General features: G+C 41.4%; 1 protein-coding gene across 2 annotated transcripts in view; it reads left to right on the top strand.

The window, feature by feature from the left end:
• Window positions 1-19490, top strand: part of LOC139762742 (uncharacterized) — a 531126-nt gene that overhangs the window by 17989 nt on the left and 493647 nt on the right. For both annotated transcript variants that reach the window (XM_071687833.1, XM_071687838.1), the window contains exon 2: window positions 8784-9877. The gene's annotated coding sequence lies outside the window, so the exon portion shown is untranslated. The remainder of the gene's footprint in view (window positions 1-8783; window positions 9878-19490) is intronic.

Below are 19490 nucleotides of genomic sequence, written 5' to 3' on the forward strand. Positions count from 1 at the left end.
CAAAGGCTCCATTCGTTCACACTCAGTCTCTAGCTGTCATGTAATAATGCACGGAAACCACAGCTCCCTTTCCACATCCAGGCCCCACAGAGCTTTCCTTGGTTTACCCCAGACGCTTCACATGCCCTGGTTCAATCCATTGACAGCACGTCGACCCCGATATACCACATCGTTCCAATTCACTCTATTCCTTGCACGCCTTTCACCCTCCTGCATGTTCAGGCCCCGATCGTTCACAATCTTTTTCACTCCATCCGTGATATATATATATATATATATATATATATATATATATATATATATATATATATATATATATATATATATATATATATGCAGTAGGGTTGAGGGTCAAGTTAATTGGGAGGTAAGTTTGAATGGAGAAAAACTGGAGGAAGTGAAGTGCTTTAGATATCTGGGAGTGGATTTGGCAGCGAATGCAACCATGGAAGCAGAAGTGAATCATAGGATGGGGGAGGGGGTGAAAATTCTGGTAGCACTGAAGAATGTGTTGAAGTCGCGAACATTATCTCGGAAAGCAAAAATGGGTATGTTTGAAGGAATAGTGGTTCCAACAATGTTTTATGGTTGCGAGGCGTGGGCTATGGATAGAGTGGTGCGGAGGAGGGTGGATGTGCTGGAAATGAGATGTTTGAGGACAATATGTGGTGTGAGGTGGTTTGATCGAGTAAGTAATGATTGGGTAGGAGAGATGTGTGGTAATAAAAATAGTGTGGTTGAGAGAGCAGAGGAGGGTGTTTTGAAATGATTTGGTCACATGGAGAGAATGTGTGAGGAAAGATTGACCAAGAGGATAAATGTGTCAGAAGTGGAGGGAAGGAGGAGAAGTGGGAGACCAAATTGAAGGTGGGAAGATGGAGTGAAAAAGATTTTGAGTGATCGGGGCCTGAACATGCAAGAGGGTGAAAGGCATGCAAGGAATAGAGTGAATTGGAACGATGTGGTATACCGGGGTCGACGTGCTGTCAATGGATTGAACCAGGGCATGTGAAGCGTCTGGGGTAAACCTGGAAAGTTGTGTGGGGCCTGGATGTGGAAAGGGAGCTGTTGTTTCGTTGCATTATTACATGACAGCTAGAGTCTGAGTGTGAACGAATGTGGCCTTTGTTGTCGTTTCCTAGTGCTATCTCGCACACGTGAGGGGGGAGGAGGTTGTTATTTCATGTGTGGCGGGGTGGCGATGGGAATGAATAAAGGCAGACAGTACGAATGATGTACATGTATATATATGTATATGTCTGTGTGTGTATATATATGTATACGTTGAGATGTATAGGTATGTATATTTGCGTGTGTGGACGTTTATGTATATACATGTGTATGTGGGTAGGTTGGGCCATTTTTCGTCTGTTTCCTTGCGCTACCTCGCTAATGCGGGAGACAGCGACAAAGGAAAATAATAATAATAATGATAATAATAATGATAATAATATATATATCAATAGACAATATATTTTCATTTTAGACCGTTTATCAAGAAGACATTTACCATATTTTCTATGCCTGGCTGTCATCACGTATTTTATCCAACCTGTCGTGGAACTTTTAACAAATTTTAGCATAGATAATCTGGAGTAACTTTGCCCCATCTTGCTGGAGGCTTCAGTAAACATCGTGGCCTCAATTGGTGAAGATGGATATTGTGGTTGGGAGTGAAGGAGGAGGTGATGTATTCGTCTGTGAATGTTGCAGATCTTGTGTTGACACGAGGTACTTGGTTATCCTACCTGATGTACAACACTGCCAGTCCTGCCAGATGTTTGTCCAGGTGTAGGACGCGATCATTTCTCCCAGTTGTATGTGTTCAGGTGTGGGACACTTGAGCCTCCCTCATATGTGCTCAGCTGTGGGACACGTGATACACACTAATGACCTGAGAATGTTTACCTGAAGTCTTTCTCGACTATAAGTCCGCTCACTTGCCAAGTCGTCTTTCTATCTCTGCCATGGGACGTGGCTCATGTTCCTTCAATCTTGTCAGAAAAAATACTCAGACAAATGAAGGTTAAGCACTTGATTGTGTAATATAACACCAACAACGTACAACAGAAGGGCTTTTTAAGCTTGATTAAACAAATTGGAAGAAGGTTTCCTATGTAAGGGGTCCTAAACGAAGTATTAGTGATGGTGAGGTCGTTGGAATAGCAGTAGTGAGGGGGGTTTAGAGTGTACGAGAGGGAAGAGAAGGGAGATGTGGGAGAGGGAAGAGGAGGGAGACGTGGGAGAGGGAAGAGGAGGGAGACGTGGGAGAGGGAAGAGGAGGGAGACGTGGGTGTGGCAGTGATGAGTGTAATGCTCGCGTGCCCACACTAGTGACTCACCAACAGCGTAGGCGGTGAACGTGCTGATGTTGCCGTGGGCGCCAACACTCGTCCACGCGTTTTACTATTCAGCAGCTTGGTTAAGTTGTCTAGTATGTTTTGGGTGTTCTGAAAAGCATGAGTGGTGTACTGACCTTATCTGGAAACGACGTAACCTCTAGATTGTGATACTGGTTGGTTTGTGCAGGTAACCCCGGCAAGTTTAGTGTACATTCTTTGCTCATCCTGTCAGCGTAGCGCAAGAGGATGACTGGTCATAAAGGGTCTTCGTCAGACCCCAGTGGGTTAATATTACATAGGTTTTTACAAACTGGGTTCATGATATAAGCTTCATCACATATAATCTTTTATATGGTAAGTTTTACCGACTAGATGCAAAAAGTGGATACAAACTTAAAATTTCTGGTATCTTGTTATTAACAATTAAGTGTTGTGACACTACTTGCAGGATTTGTTTAGATCTATCCATAAAAGGCTCAACTTTTTTACATCCTGATATATAGTATTCTAGTTTGTGTCCAACTCTTTGACCACAAACTTTACAGTTTACATGATTGACATCTGCAGATTGGCCAAAACTCCATTAATACCTATACCCTAGTTTAAGTGTAGCGATACACTTTTAATTTTCTGATCTTATTACGTTCTTCATATTCATATTTAACACATTTCACTTTGATGGAATTTTTTCTACTTGTGCTTATCTGCTTATTTGCTTCAAAGAGATGTGTTATTTCCTTTCTGATTACAGTTGACGCCAATTGTTGTTGTCAGCATCTTTACTAAGTGCAAGTTTGGTGAAAGCAATAGCTTTGTCGTGCTCACGGAGGCCTATATGAGAGGGAATCCTTAACAGTTTGGTTTGAATCCCTTTAGCAATAATGTTTGAATATTTGCACCTGGTTTCAGAGACCAAAAGCTTACATTTTGGTAAGGTGTTAAAGGCAAGTAGTGAAGATAAGGAATCGGAGATAATTAAATTGCGTGTGGCAGTGAATTATACATCTTCTAGAGCGATAAGTGTGGTGGACAATTTAGTTTGAAGGGTAAATCCCCACTTGTTTATTCGAACTTTTTCTGTAATCTATTACCATTAGGCTGGGTCACAATGGCAGCACTGCCTGCCCTTCCAGTGGCAGAATTGAGAGAGCCTTCCGTATGGATGCACTGGGCTATGTTATTGTCAGTCTGGAGTTTTTGTGTATGTTCAAGAGCACTGGTTTTGGCTAAGTGTTGTAGGTGGAGATTGTAAGTGATTAGTTTGTAGGTGGATAAGTAGGTGTAGTGAATTCACTTGTGCCATGACATCTATGGTATGACAATTCTTTCGAGACAACTACTTGGGTCACCACACACAAGTATTCTCTCCTCCGTGTTAGTCGCCAGTCATGCCTCACCAACTCAACACTAACATCCTCGCCGACTCCCACCCATCCTCCGCTTCTGCTGTTTCTGTCATACGCACATCCATGATGGCGTCTCGTTCACAGTTGTCTCCACTTATGACTGCACGTTACGCTTCACATTTTCCTGTTGCTCCCCTGCCCATTTACGTAAGCAAGTTTCTCCACTTTCAATATATCTTTAAAAGAAGAAAGAAAAGTACGACGAAGTTGAGGATGTGTGAGGAGCCGTTGTGGCATAGCCATGTTTGACGATGGTGGCTGGGTCCACCCCACCACCTTCCCCACGGCCCTCACACCACTCCCTCCACACACGTGTTCTCACTCTCCTCCTCATTTACACATGCCTCAGCGTTCTAAGAATCCACATGACTTCCTTACTCATATGTCCAAACCTTTGTTGCTCTCCGTACTGAATCAGCCTAGATTATGTACGCTCTTTGTAGACTAGACCAAGTTCAAATCCTAGTAAAGATGTCAGGGATCACCTGAAGATGCGCTTCCTCCTCTCCCTGCACAATTTTCCAAAGCCAGATTAGCTTAGGTTGAGTTAGGTTTGTACTCTAACCTCTACAGGTGGCCTAATGACAATCGATTCACTTGATATATTTTGTTAAAATCCCTTTAAACTGTGGTGCTTTATGAAATACTAATGCTCAGGTAAGAAGAAGAAAACGGTTTCAAAAATCAAAATAAAAAAGATGAAATATTACTTAGTCGAATTGTGTTGTGAGGCAACACTCAACCTCCACATATCATGAAGTTTTATGTACAAACTGGAACACTTACGTGTCAAGAACTACAAGTGTAATTTGCTGGGTAAACTCGAAAACGCTGGGCTGTTTGCCGCCATCCCACGTCAACAATTGTGGATCATTCCATACTGTACCGGTAGGTTGCTGGGGTACGTTTGTGATATTGTACACATAAGGAGATGGAGCTGGTCATGTATGGGAGGGGAAGAGTATGTATAATGTGAGATTCCAAAGGCCCTGTATGCAAGGATTTGTTTGTGGTGCACTATCAGAACGGAGAGACAAAAGTTAATCACTCTCTTGCTCACGCCAATTGCTTTGGCGTGGGCAAGACCTTGCAGGTACGTAACAAACTTGAGGGTATAGAATTATATAAAACATAAGTGACTGTGAAGCAAGTCACAGGAGTGCCCTGATGGCCCTGAAAAAAAATGTACAAGCATAGTACAGGTGGGTCCAAAAAGCATGGCGCCTAGCAATAGTTTGGAAGAGGGAGGGAGGTTAATGCAGCTCCCTCAGTAAGAGTCCTCGCAAAATTTAGCATAGGCAGCTCGTCAAGGAGATTGGGCGAATTTCGTCAGGTTGGCTGTGCTTAGGTTCTTGGTTAATGAGGAGGGCAAATGATCCGTGGCATATCTCGTATTATACGGTTTTGATAATGGGTTACCAGGTACGCATCTCAGAAGTCTGATAATGTCATAAGTGGCACTATCCTTCCCACGGGCATTACCCTTGCCCCTGTTCAGGGCTGCATCAGGTACAGACTGTAAATGGCACATCACAGTCATCGTATGGATTGGTTAACATGAATTGTATAAGATCGTCTCTCTCTCTTTGAATTTGTTGTACAAAAACATTCCTAATCTTAAGTGGCAGCAAGTTATAGCTAGAAGTATGAGCCTTTTGCAACAAGTTGGGATGAGCTACTTGTTTGTTTTTCTTGCTAATGATTCCGCTAATACCCTCCAGGTTTGACTTTGGGAGTATGTTGATTTAGTTCTCAGTCATTTCATTTAAGTTCCCTCGCTGCTGCAAGAGATGTTTGAAATAGTTTTAGAATTTTGGGTGAACGAAGTTGTCTATATCCTATATCTATTTGTCTAGCTTTGAAAATTTGAGATGTTTCAGTTTGGGGTCATTATAGTACCAATGTACTGGTTTCCTTCTACTCTCTGAAGTTAGCTCGCTTGAAGTCATATATAGAAGTCTCAAGGTTAGCATGAAAACTTTGTATATTTATGGTTTCATGATCTTTGCCCTTGTTAGAAATATAATCAATGGACCTATTTTGATATTCCTGTTTCACAATTAATCTTTTCCTATTCAGTGTGACAAAAAGGTAAGTTGACATTAGCTATATCTAATGTAACTCTTATTGGTAAGTGGTCAGACGTAAGATTAACAACGTCATTACTGTAAGTTGTGTATGACCAAGCCTATACACCTGTTAAGGATTCCTCTGTAATTGTGAGTTGGATAATTCTTCCTGATGATTTGAACATCATCATAGGCATCTGGGAGTGAAGTTAGACTTCCGCATTAGTGTAGGTGAAGAGGTCACCCAAATTCTTGTGTCTAGCGTAAAGGCCTCTAATTAGGACGGTAGGTTCAGCTTGAAGAAATTTAGGGAAATCTGTGAAGTGGCGGATGTTAGAAGGTGCATAGGTATTTAGTTCATTGGGTGTAGAATTGCGGACATGTACCTTGATACCGTGGTACTGGAATCCGTCTGGCTTTTGGAAAGATAGTGACACATGAGGTAGTGACTGTTTACATACATTAGACAAGTGCTGGTGGATCTAGGATTATATCATTTATGATTAATTTACATAGGAGTTTGCTGGGAGATGCTCAATTTTCTTGCGGACAAACGACGTCACTGTACACCACATTTGATACTGTTGCACTTGATATTGCAATAAAGCAAGTTAGTTTACATGAGCAAGCAAAAATGGATATAAGTGGCCTGCTTCTGTACTGGACTCGGCTATCTCTCCAACAGAAAGTCTGCGATGTTGCCTCAAGGCTACAAAAGTTGAGTTAAAGACTTGCTACTTGGCACTCCTCAAGGTGGAGAACTTAGCCCAACCTTGTTCAGTGTACTGATCAATGCATCACTGAAATCGATTCCAGAAAGTACCTGGAATATCAATATTAGTTTTTCTGATGATATCTTTATATACATCAAAACATATCACTTAATGCAAACATTTCTTAACTGCACACACAAAGCTTGTGAAAGCCTTGGATTTATCATTTCTACAGATGATACCAAGGTCTTCAATAAATGAATTGTTAACTGTAGAAGTGGACTATCTGTAATGAAAATTGATGGAAACCCCATTGACTATGTCTCCTCCTTTAAATATCTTGTTGTCTCAGCCCCATGTGCTGCAGCCAGTGTGCAAAAACTAAATCAACAATATACAGACAGACTCAGAGCTCATAGGGTTGTTGGAAGGTACAATCGTAGTTATGGTTCAAATAACAGTACTGTTAGCTTATATTAGGCCACCAAAAGATTGCCACACACAAGTTTTGGGCCTGCTTAACAGCGAAAGTATCAACAGACTTGAAAAAAAAATGCAAGATGAAGCCTTAAGAATCATACTTAGTTGCCCGAAGTCCACTAAAGTACTCAACATGCAGAAATAACTTAGCATTCCTTGCATTGAAGATAGAACACTTTAAATTGCTATTATGCTAGGACTGAAATTGCTGCGTGGTAATTCAGGCAGTGGTATCTCTAAAGAATTGTTAAACCATACATGCTATGGTACAAGTGAATGTAAATGGATCCAAATAACAGCCAACCACATGACAATGTTTGGAGTACATAACTTGCATAAAATCAGGAAGCAGCAGCATTTCTTGCCTCCCTGGCAAATAACTCCATTTGACACCATCATATCTACTTATCCACGTAAGAATCTAATCATTCATGAAAAATATTCTTCACCATCTACACAGCCAAAACCAGAACTCTAAAGCATATGCAGAAACTCCAGACTGACAATAACAGTGCATCTATACTGATGGTTCTCGCGACTGGGAGGGCAGGCAATGCTGCCATTGTGATCCAGCCCAGTGGTAAAAGATAAGAGAAAAATGTTAGAAGAAACAATTGGGCATCTACCCTTAAACTGCATTGTCCGCCATATTTATCACTTATGAGCTGGTAGAAATCACTGCCACAGACAGTTTGATTATCTCTGATTCTTCAGCTTCACTACTTGCTTTAAACACCCTGAGATCAGAATGTAGCATGCTGGTCTCTGACGCTAAAGACAAATATTCAGACATTATTGTTCAAGGGATTCAAATCGAATTGTTATTGATTCCCTCTTATGTAAGCCTCCGTGAGCATAAAGCTGATGTTTTAGCCAAACTTGCACTTAGTAAAGATGATGTTGAAAACAACATTAGGCTGTCAATTAGAAGCCTCAAGACTGTAATTAGAAAAGAACTAGCAGACCTCTTTGAAGCATGAAGACGAATTCAAATAAGTACAGGAAGAAAAATTTTCCATTACAGTAAAATGTGTAAAGTAAAACATGTATATAGTGAAAGTAATAAGATTGTCAGATTACAAATGTTGTAACTGCTGGATTAATACTAGGCTATATCTACTGTTGGCGTTTTGGTCTGTCTGGAGATATTAATCATGTGATTGTAAAGTTTGCGGCTAAAGATGTCTCAGAATGTAAGAAATAGTCATTTGAGGATAGCTCTAAACAAATCCTGCAAGCAATGTAGCAACTTATGTTAACAACAAAATATTTGAAATTTTCAGGTTGTTACCACTTTTTGCATCTATGCGGTAAAACCTGCCATATGAAACTATGTAAGACCCTCTATGACCTCAGTAATCCTTTTGTGCTACCGCTCACAGGATGAGCATGGGGTGCGCAATATATGTGCTGGGGTTACGGCACATAGCATATCAATCATTAGGAGTCTGGGGGACCCTCGGGTGGTAGTAAGATGGTGGGAAAGAAAGAAAAAGATGGTTGCTGGAGGTAATGTAGGTACGTTAAATGGGTGGTCCCCATGACCCCTTATCTCAGACAGACTAGTTCACCTCTTTGAAAATCGCACCTCCTTGAAGTGCTCAGGAATATTCATGGTGTAGTTAGAGTTTGTAGAGCGACAGGCGAAGTCTTCTGGACAAGATGTTAATCTCCCTTGTCTCTACCTTTGTAAGTTATAAGGTTGTTCGCTAGAGTGAAGCAGCAGTGAAAACTTCATGCATTCGTGACTCACATTGTGCTTTTCCTCCACAGATGGTGGGATTGAACTCGACGGACAGTGTCCGACAGAGTCAAGAAAATGAACTCTGTAACGGGATGACGGAGAGGACAAAATCATTAGGCAAAAGCGTAATAGGATGAACCTGGGAAATCACATAACCTTCTTGGTGTAAATAGACTTGTCAAACATTTGGTGAAGGTTCGTACACAGTTAAGAAACGGTTCGTCGGATGTGTTTCACCTTGAAGATATCGTTGTAATGTGATACTAAGAGTGTTTCCGCCTGATTACTAATGACCCCCAAGGGTCATTAAGTGGAGTCTAAGGGAAAAGTGAAGTTCGTGGGAATATCTCGGCCAAGGTATGATGAAGCAGAGGGAGTTACATGTGCAAGGTAAAGAAAGGTTTTCGGAATGTTGTGACCTCAGTGACGAGTGTGAGGAAGCCGCAAACAAGAAGTGAGGAATTCATCATTATCTAATTTGTTCGGGAGATTATGATAAGCGATTGTAGGGCTCAGGAAAAGGCAATATTGTGAGTGCCCAAGTTAAAGACTGTGGGTCGAGTGTCTCAAAAAGTGAGGTTGGAAATAGTACCTTCACGCTGAACTGGAAGGTTGAGGGTGTGTTAGTGTGGTAGTGTAAGGACCACCTTGAGTTGTGCTGGAATAGAATTGATTGGAAGGTTCATGACGATCTTAGTGAATCCCCAAGTTGGTGTTTGTGAGGATCAAGTAATTAAAACAAGGCAAGTGAAAAGAAATGTTTTACCTAAGTAGAAGAGGATCATGAAAATTAGTAGTGTAAATATCATCAAATATTTGGTTAGTAATGCACGAGTAAGGATGAGGATCCGCAGGTGAGGTGTGTTTGTGTGTGTGTATGCGTGTGGGTGTCCTGAGCAAGCAACAAAGTAGGAGTGCTGTGGTGGGTGCAGCACCACATTCGGCCCACCACAAGAGGAAGCCACTCCTTTACGTGGCACGCCCTCGCGGCCACGCCCCTTGCGTTTGTACTGATACGCAGCAGCCACAACCTCCACGAGAACACTGGTACATCCCTACACGACGACGCACCTCACATGGAAACGCCCTTAAGGAGGCCACGCCCCAGGGGAACCCCGTGCAGGTGAGTACTGCTACTTCGTCTGGTTCATCGTAAGAAATGGGTCAGCGCATTAGATGTCAGCGGTCATAGGGTTGTTTGTTTTTGTGGACTTTAGGCTTATCGAATACCAGGGTCATTACAAGCCCGTGATTGTTAAGATAACAACCAGCAGGCGAAGACAACTGATCATCTTGCTCTCAAGATATTCAAAACAACAGTCAGACCCTGCCCTTGGCGTAGAGAGAGCCCAGTGGTCTGAGGCACTTGTCAGGGACGGGGTGAGGCGGGCAGTACACATAAGGTTGTAGCAGCTCACAGCCGCCGGAAGTCAAGGGAAACAAATTACCCGTTTGGTAAAGTTCTTTTGAAAAAAAACGATATTCATTTTTTTTTTCCGCTCCAGAGTTGGATTGGTACGTTGAGAGCTGGAGTAAGATTACATGTTGTTAGCTGTGAACTGTGTGCCCCGCCTCTCAGTTCTCTTACTGTTAGGTTTTCTGTACTTTATCTTGAACATCTGTCCAGTGTTGGGGTGAGTCTCTCTCGTTGATGTAGGATGAACATATGAATTCATATAACATATTTACATATTTAATTGAAGAATAAGCAGCACATGTGTGTGCGCATGCATACGTTCGAGAAAGTGGTCAAAAATTACCTTGTGGAGTACTTATGCATTACATATCCACATTGTACTTTCTGAGTTTCGTGGTTTACCTGTTCTGGAAGTTGAACGACGTGAACTGAATAACCGAAACGCCTGTTGTTCTTCAGAAGAACGAAATGAAATATTGTAAAGTTCTTTTGTCAGGAGTAAATATTCTGATATCGATCACAGACGGGTAGTAACGTTGCTCTCTGGGTCCACAGTCAGTCTACCAGACCGGCCGGGACGGTGTTGGGCGAGTGTGGCCCCTCACGACCCGGTGAAGTGGTCGTTGTATTACATCTGGCTGAGGCTGGTGTGTGTGTGTGTGTGTGTGTGTGTGTGTGTGTGTGTGTGTGTTTGGATTATTTTTTTTTGGGGGGGAGGATGAGAAATCTTCAGGTAACCCACACATAGGAGTAAAGACAAGATACATATATACAAAGTTAAGGGGCTAGGCAACACGAGAGTAAAACTGTCTTTCTGTAAAACACACTCACACACACACACACACACACACAGCAGCTCGTGGCGTGAGGGCTGTAGCAGTCATAACCCCCGCCGGAAGTAGTGTCGACCTAGCGGTACACTAGTAAGGCGGTGGCCGGCTGGAAACCCACTACGTAGTGTCGAGCGGTGTGTGTAATGTAGGATCACTCGCTCTCTTGGGAATAGCTGAGACGAAGACATAGGAGTTGTTATGGGTCGGATGGTAGGTGAATGGCCTATTAGGGTCTGGTGTAGTGATTAGCGATCCTTTTCGAGCGAAGTTGTTGGTTATAGAGACTACAGAAGTGTTTGGGAGTATCCACAGGAGGGCTAGGTTGGAGTGAGGGATTGTCAAGGATCCGTGTGGCGTTAACCGTCACAGATCTAGTGGTAGTGATGGGCTGTTAGAAGCCATGTGATTGTGAGGGGTAGTTTGCCACTGGATTGTTAAACCTGATTGAGCTACAACAGGTAGCGCCTTACTGTAGGACTAAACAAACATGCTTTCTTTCTTTTCTCTCTCCTGCAGGGTTGTTCATAGTGTTCCAGCATCCGTTGTCTAGGATTCTTTAATTCTGACTTGAGACTGGGAAGGAAAACCACGAACCCAGGCAACCAACCGAGTACCAGCCACGAAATAGGGATGAACAGCTTGGCTGCCTGTGTGCCCACTGCCCTTCAGTTCCATATTTACGTAGATAATTTTGCTGTAAAAGGTCCGTTTAGGTATGCAAGTAATTAAGGTTTCGGTCGTAAATGAACCAGTAATTAGAGTTCCGGATTTTCACGCTCATTTCAGCTGGCTTCATGTTTAGCAACTGTGAAGATTCGAAAGAAATAGAGTTGCCTTTTTCCTGACTTTCCTAAAACATATTTAGTTCTGTAGATCTCAGAAACAGGCGGAGTGAACGGCATAAATCCAAAAACACAACATAAAACCATTTTTGAATCCAGTCGCTCGGAGGTAAAATTTCACAAACAAAGACACTAGGCATAGCAAAGTTCACATCCTGAATTTAGGTTTGATAAGTTTCCTGTCTTTTGAATGTCTCATTTTCATCATCAGCTGCTACTGGAAGACAGGTGTGCTTTCAAAGGCGTATGTGATGAACAGTGCTTCTGAGAAGTGTTCTCTCTCGCGACACATGGTTCGAATTTCAAGTGAGCTGGTTAGGCGAGTATGGGCATTGGGGATTCTCTTTTTCGCGTCGTATTGGTTGACTTCTTTGATTTCTTTGGGGAGTGAGATATGAAGGTTAAGAGATGGGGGAGCATGAATATAAAACACTCTCCCTGTGACACGGAATTAGTAATCACGGTTACTGGTCACACACAGTAGAGAGTCAAACACAAGAACTCACACAGGCCGTGCAGGGTTATCTTTACCCTGGAACCCACCTGCGTATATAGACCAGGACATTCGTGCTACCAAATGTAGGCTACAAGTTTCCCGGTAAGTAAAATGCCAAACACCTGAACTGTGTATTCATTCTACCACCTTTTGAATGCAGCAATAGATGACAATGATTATCAGAACGTCCATCAGATAAGTTTGTTTGAAATCTTTTGGTAATGGTCATAATCTTGAAGGTGGAACGTACATTAGCACCGACGCTTGTGCTGCAGTAACTATAGATTATCTATTAAGAGCAGGAGATGCTTACTAAATGTGCCTGTCGTATGACCAAGGTTGGTGAACTGTAAACAGCGGAGAGAGAACATGATATTGTAAAGGGTTTTCCTAGAAACCATGACCAGAGTCTTCGATTTTCATACACGCAGCATATGGTTTTCCCATTAAGGAATGATAATGAGGTTGGTGAAATACAGACTATGTAATGTATAACTCTCAGACTGAGGGGATTTGTCCTTCCTTCCTCGTCGAGGGAGTTCAGTTAGAGGCATTTTTCTCTCTCTCTCTCTCTCTCTCTCTCTCTCTCTCTCTCTCTCTCTCTCTCTCTCTCTCTCTCTCTCTCTCTCTCTCTCCTTAAGGATATAACTTCTACTGCTCAAGCAAGTTGGCTTCTTGCGTCCCTCTGAGCGTTAGATGACCCAGTAGTGTGCAAGAACGTTGTCAGTTCTGTGAATTAACGTTTCTACCTCTGATTCTTTCATTTCTTAGCGATTATGTGGAGTTTTCAACTTGCACATGTTATCCTGACGCCCACAACCTCCATTCGTTTAGAGTGCAGATTCAGACCCGCTTTTGATATGGGCACTAGTAGGTATATTGAAAAGAAGCTGAGACGTAATGAAATGATGTTGCAGCAGTAGTGCGTTTATGAGTGGAGTTAGAAGTAATGCCCAGTAGCTAGAGATCAATTTTTGGTTCATAATGTTCGATTTATTGACTTTTTCCTTTATCTGGTGTAATATCGAAAGACTATAATGTTGAGAGCTAGTAGAGTAATCAATAAAGTTAACTATTAGTTAGATACAATACGTGACTAACGTAAAAACAATAATGTCTTTAGGATACTAATGTTGCCTTGAATTTCAGATGTTAGGAACGCTTTAATGACGAGAGATACTCCATACATGTTGTCATACAAAACAAATGTCATATTGGCTAGAGATATATACATGACTTCCATCAAAACAGATATCAGAGGTATGCGAGGATTCCTTCAAAAGAGAGTCCCATTGGCTCAAGATTTACCGTACATAACTTCCTTTAAAACAAATGCCATTTTGGTAAGCGATGCACCGTGCGTAAGCACCGTGGTTTAAACACATGTATCATGATAGGTGGATATAAATACCGTTAGCCACTTCCTTAAGAAGCAGTGTCATATAAAGTGTTATTTGGTTAGAGATGTACTTGACTTCCTCAAGAACAAAAAGGACTTTGAAACATTAGGGGAATGTCTAGCGGACACAATCTGATTCACAGGTGGTGTTGAGGCCCCTGGACACATCCTTGATCTGGTATGTTCCCCTCTCAGCTGGTACGTTACTGTGGCGACCATGTTCACCCTGTTGGTTGTAGCGCCAGAGGATTACGGAGGATCAAATGGTCTTTGTCAAACCCCAGTGGCCATGATTATACATAAAGTTTTGCGGAGTTTGTTCTTTACGCAAGGTCTTTCCTATCGTATATTTATCTTGTCGTTGCAAAAGTGGATAGAATGTTAGTTTCATGCGTCATTTACAAGTTGTTGTGCTATTTCTTGCAGTATTTGTTTGACCTAACTCTAAAAGGTTCTTTTTTTTCACAGTCTAAGACATAGTGTTCTAGTGAGTATCCATTTCTCAGTCCAGGCCACAAACTGTATAATTCACATGATTAATGTGTTCACTTAGGTCAAAGCTTCAGTAGCACTAAAATATAACTGTAATCTAGGAATGACAACATCTTGTAACCAGTCGATCTCTTTACTTTCTGCTTACACATGTTTAATTTGACACCTCTCATTGTAATGAAAAATTGATTTGCTTATTGCCTACTTGCACAACTAGGACTGGCTTATTGGCCATTACGCAGACACCAGAGGGAAGATTTTATGATCAGTTAGCAGAAATTTGCGATGAACAAGATTCTATCATAGAATAATGGTATCAAAATGCGGAAAATTCCTTTCCGTTCGATTTTATCTAAATCTGTTTAGTTCAAGGCAACGATACCAGGGCTGAAATGTTGAATGATTCTTTTTGCAACGGTGTTGAGGATCGAAGACAACCCGTGTCTCAAATTCAGTTGTATCTATAAGTGAGGAAAACAAATTGACATAACAGCTGACAACATATCATCAACAATAAACGGAACGGAAATATATGAAACAGCAGACCGGGCAGTGAAAGAGATAATAAATTAAGTAATTAAACCTTTGGCTATCCTTTCCAATAAGTCACTTGCTACAGAAAAAGTTTCAGATGAATGGAAGTTTGCCAATGTAACACCGATATTAGAAAAAGGTAATAAGTCACTACGTGGAAATTATCGTCCAATAAGCTTAACGTCTGTAGTTGGAATACTGAGGTAAACCACTGTTTGAGATATGATTGTAAACCATTTACAGGACCACCACTTTATAAACGATTCCTGTCATGGTTTTCGACGAAATCGCTCATGTCTGACAGATCTGCTTGATTCCATTTATAATATAATCAATTGAATTAACCAGTTGATGATATCTGTTTAGATTTAAAAAACGCAGTAAGGTTCCGCATCAAAGGTTACCAGAAAGATAAAGTCACATAATATTAATGAGGTGGTACTTCGGTGGATAAGGGATTGGTTGATTGACAGTATACATACAGTTGTGTTTAATGGTCAAGCCACAGAATGGTTAGACGTAACAAATAGAGTGCCACAAGGATCAGTCTTTGGATCGATTCTATCAATCATATATATATATATATATATATATATATATATATATATATATATATATATATATATATATATATATATATATATATATCCCTGGGGATAGGGGAGAAAGAATACTTCCCAAGCATTCCTCACGTGTCGTAAAAGGCGACTAAAGGGGACGGGAGCGGGGGGCTGGAAACCTACCCTCCTTGTATTTTAACTTTCTAAAATGGGAAACAGAAGGAGTCACGCGGGGAGTGCTCATTCTCCTCGAAGGCTCAGATTGAGGTGTCTAAATGTGTGTGGATGTAACCAAGATGAGAAAAAAAGGAGAGATAGGTAGTATGGTTGAGGAGAGGAACCTGGATGTTTTGGCTCTGAGTGAAACGAAGCTCAAGGGTAAAGGGGTAGAGTGGTTTGGGAATGTCTTGGGAGTAAAGTCAGGGGTTAGTGAGAGGACATGAGCAAGGGAAGGAGTAGCACTACTGAAACAGGAGTGGTGGGAGTATGTGATAGAGTGTAAGAAAGTAAATTCTAGATTGATATGGGTAAAACTGAAAGTGGATGGATAGAGATGGGTGATTATTGGTGCATATGCACCTGGGCATGAGAAGAAAGATCATGAGAGGCAAGTGTTTTGGAAGCAGCTGAGTGAGTGTGTTAGTAGTTTTGATGCACGAGACCTGGCTATAGTGATGGATGATTTGAATGCAAAAGTGGGTAATGTGGGAGTTGAGGGAATAATTGGTGTACATGGGGTGTTCAGTGTTGTAAATGGAAATGGTGAAGAGCTTGTAGATTTATGTGCTGAAAAAGGACTGGTGATTAGGAATACTTGGTTTAAAAAGAGAGATATACATAAGTATACGTATGTAAGTAGGAGAGATGGCCAGAGAGCGTTATTGGATTACGTGTTAATTGATAGGCGCGCGAAAGAGAGACTTTTGGATGTTAATGTGCTGAGAGGTGCAACTGGAGGGATGTCTGATCATTATCTTATGGAGGCGAAGATGAAGATTTGTAGAGTTTTTTTCAGAAAAGAAGAGAGAATGTTGGGGTGAAAAGAGTGGTGAGAGTAAGTGAGCTTGGGAAGGAGACTTGTGTGAGGAAGTCCCAGGAGGGATTGAATACAGAATGGAAAAAGGTGAGAACAAAGGACGTAAGGGGAGTGGGGGAGGAATGGGATGTATTTAGGGAAGCAGTGATGGCTTACGCAAAAGATGCTTGTGGCATGAGAAGCGTGGGAGGTGGGCAGATTAGAAAGGGTAGTGCGTGGTGGGATGAAGAAGTAAGATTATCAGTGAAAGAGAAGAGAGAGGTGTTTGGACGATTTTTGCAGGGAAATAATGCAAATGATTGGAAGATGTATAAAAGAAAGAGGCAGGAGGTCAAGAGAAAGGTGCAAGAGGTGAAAAAGAGGGCAAATGAGAGTTGGAGGGAGAGAGTATCATTAAATTTTAGGGAGAATAAAAAGATGTTTTGGAAGGAGGTAAATAAAGTGCGTAAGACAAGTGAAGGGGGCAAATGGGGAGGTGATAACAAGTAGTGGTGATGTGAGAAAGGGATGGAGTGAGTATTTTGAAGGTTTGTTGAATGTGTTTGATGATAGAGTGGCAGATAGGGTGTTTTGGTCGAGGTGGTGTGCAAAGTGAGAGGGTTAGGGAGAATGATTTGGTACAGAGAGAAGAGGTAGTAAAAGCTTTGCGGAAGATGAAAGCCAGCAAAGCAGCGGGTTTGGATGGTATTTCAGTGGAATTTATGAAAAAAGGGGGTGACTGTGTTGGTGACTGGTTGGTAAGGTTGTTTAATGTATGTATGACTCATGATGAGGTGCCTAAGGATTGGCGGAATGCTTGCATAGTGCCATTGTACAAAGGCAAAGGCGATAAAAGTGAGTGCTCAAATTACAGAGGTATAAGTTTGTTGAGTATTCCATGGAAATTATATGGGAGGGTATTGATTGAGAGGGTGATGGTATGTACAGAGCATCAGACTTGGGAAGAGCAGGGTGGTTTCACAAGTGGTAGAGGATGTGTGGATCACATGTTTGCTTTGACGAATGTATGTGAGAAATACTTTGAAAAGCAAATGACTTTGTATGTAGCATTTATGGATCTGGAGAAGGCATATGACAGAGTTGATAGAGATGCTCTGTGGAAGGTATTAAAAGTATATGGTGTGGGAGGCAAGTTGTTAGAATCAGTGAAAAGTTTTTATCGAGGATTTAAGGCATGTGTACGTCTAGGAAAGGAGGAAAGTGATTGGTTCTCATTGAATGTTGGTTTGCGGCAGGGGTGTGTGATGTCTCCATGGTTGTTTAATTTGTTTATGGATGGGGTTGTTATGGAGGTGAATGCAAGAGTTTTGGAAAGAGGGGCAAGTATGCAGTCTGTTGTGATGAGAGAGCTTGGGAAGTGAGTCAGTTGTTGTTCGCTGATGATACAGCACTGGTGGCTGATTCATGTGAGAAACTGCAGACGGTGGTGACTGAGTTTGGTAAGATGTGTGAAAGAAGAAAGTTGAGAGTAAATGTGAATGAGAGCAAGGTTATTAGGTACAGTAGGGTTGAGGGACAAGTCAATTGGGAAGTAAGTTTGAATGGAGAAAAACTGGAGGAAGTGAAGTGTTTTAGATATCTGGGCGTGGATTTGGCAGCAGATGGAACCATGGAAGCGGGAGTGAATCATAATATGGGGAAGGGGTGAAAGTTGTGGGAGCCTTGAAGAATGTGTGGAAGTCGAGAACACTATCTCGTAAAGCAAAAATGGGTATGTTTGAAGGAATAGTGGTTCCAACAGTGTTATATGTTTGCGAGGCGTTGGCTGTAGATAGAGTTGTGCGGAGGAGGGTGGATGTGCTGGAAATGAGATGTTTGAGGACAATATGTGGTGTGAGGTGGTTTGATCGAGTAAGTAATAATAGGGTAAGAGAGATGTGCGGCAATGAAAAGAGTGTGGTTGAGAGAGCAGAAGAGGGTGTTTTGAAATTGTTTGGTCTCATGGAGAGAATGAGTGAGGAAAGATTGACCAAGAGGATATATATGTCAGAGGTGGAGGGAACGAGGAGAAGTGGGAGACCAAATTGGAGGTGTAAAGATGGAGTGAAAAAGATTTTGAGTGATCGGGGCCTGAACATGCAGGAGGGTGAAAGGCGTGCAAGGGCTAGAGTGAATTGGAACGATGTTGTATACCGGGGTCGACGTGCTGTCAATGGATCGAGCCAGGGCGTGTGAAGCATCTGGGGTAAACCATGGAAAGTTCTGTGGGGCCTGGATGTGGAAAGGGAGCTGTGGTTTCGGTGCATTATTACATAACGGCTAGAGACTGAGTTTGATCGAATGTGGCCTTTGTTGTCTTTTCCTAGCGCTACCTCGCGCACATGCGAGCGGAGGGGGTTGTTATTTCATGTGTGGCTGGGTGGTGATGGGAATGAATAAAGGCAGACAGTATGAATTATGTACATGTGTATATATGTTTATGTCTGTGTGTGTATATACATGTATACGTTGAGATGTCTAGGTATGAATATTTGCGAGTTTGGACGTGTATGTATATACATGTGTATGGGGGTGGGTTGGGCCATTTTTTTGTCTGTTTCCTTGCGCTACCTCGCTATATATATATATATATATTTATATATATATATATATATATATATATATATATATATATATATATATATATATATATATATATATATATATATCACATACAAACCTCCACCAGCCAGGATCGAACCCGGGACCCCTGTGCAAGGGGCAGTGTTCGATCCTGGCTGTTGGAGGTTTCTATGTTCTATGAAGGTGCGCGTTTCTATGCACTTTATTCGCATATATATATATATATATATATATATATATATATATATATATATATATATATATATATATATATATATATATATATATATATATATATATATATATATTGATATTTATCAATGATACTAATATTGGACTGCATTGGAAGATATCAAAATTCGCTGATGATACAAAGCTGGGAAATAAATCTACAAATGAACTTGAACGTTTGCAGCCTCACACAGAAACTGACATTGATTGACTGGGCTTACAGGCGGCAAATGAATGTTGATATCGATATCCGCAAAGGTTTACATATCGATAGAAAAAAGAATTGAGAAGCCAAGCTACAGTATGAATTCTGTTGAAGTGCAAAAGGTAAATG

This window comes from Panulirus ornatus, chromosome 3, assembly GCF_036320965.1.
Source record: "Panulirus ornatus isolate Po-2019 chromosome 3, ASM3632096v1, whole genome shotgun sequence".
Classification (NCBI taxonomy): Eukaryota; Metazoa; Arthropoda; class Malacostraca; order Decapoda; family Palinuridae; genus Panulirus; species Panulirus ornatus.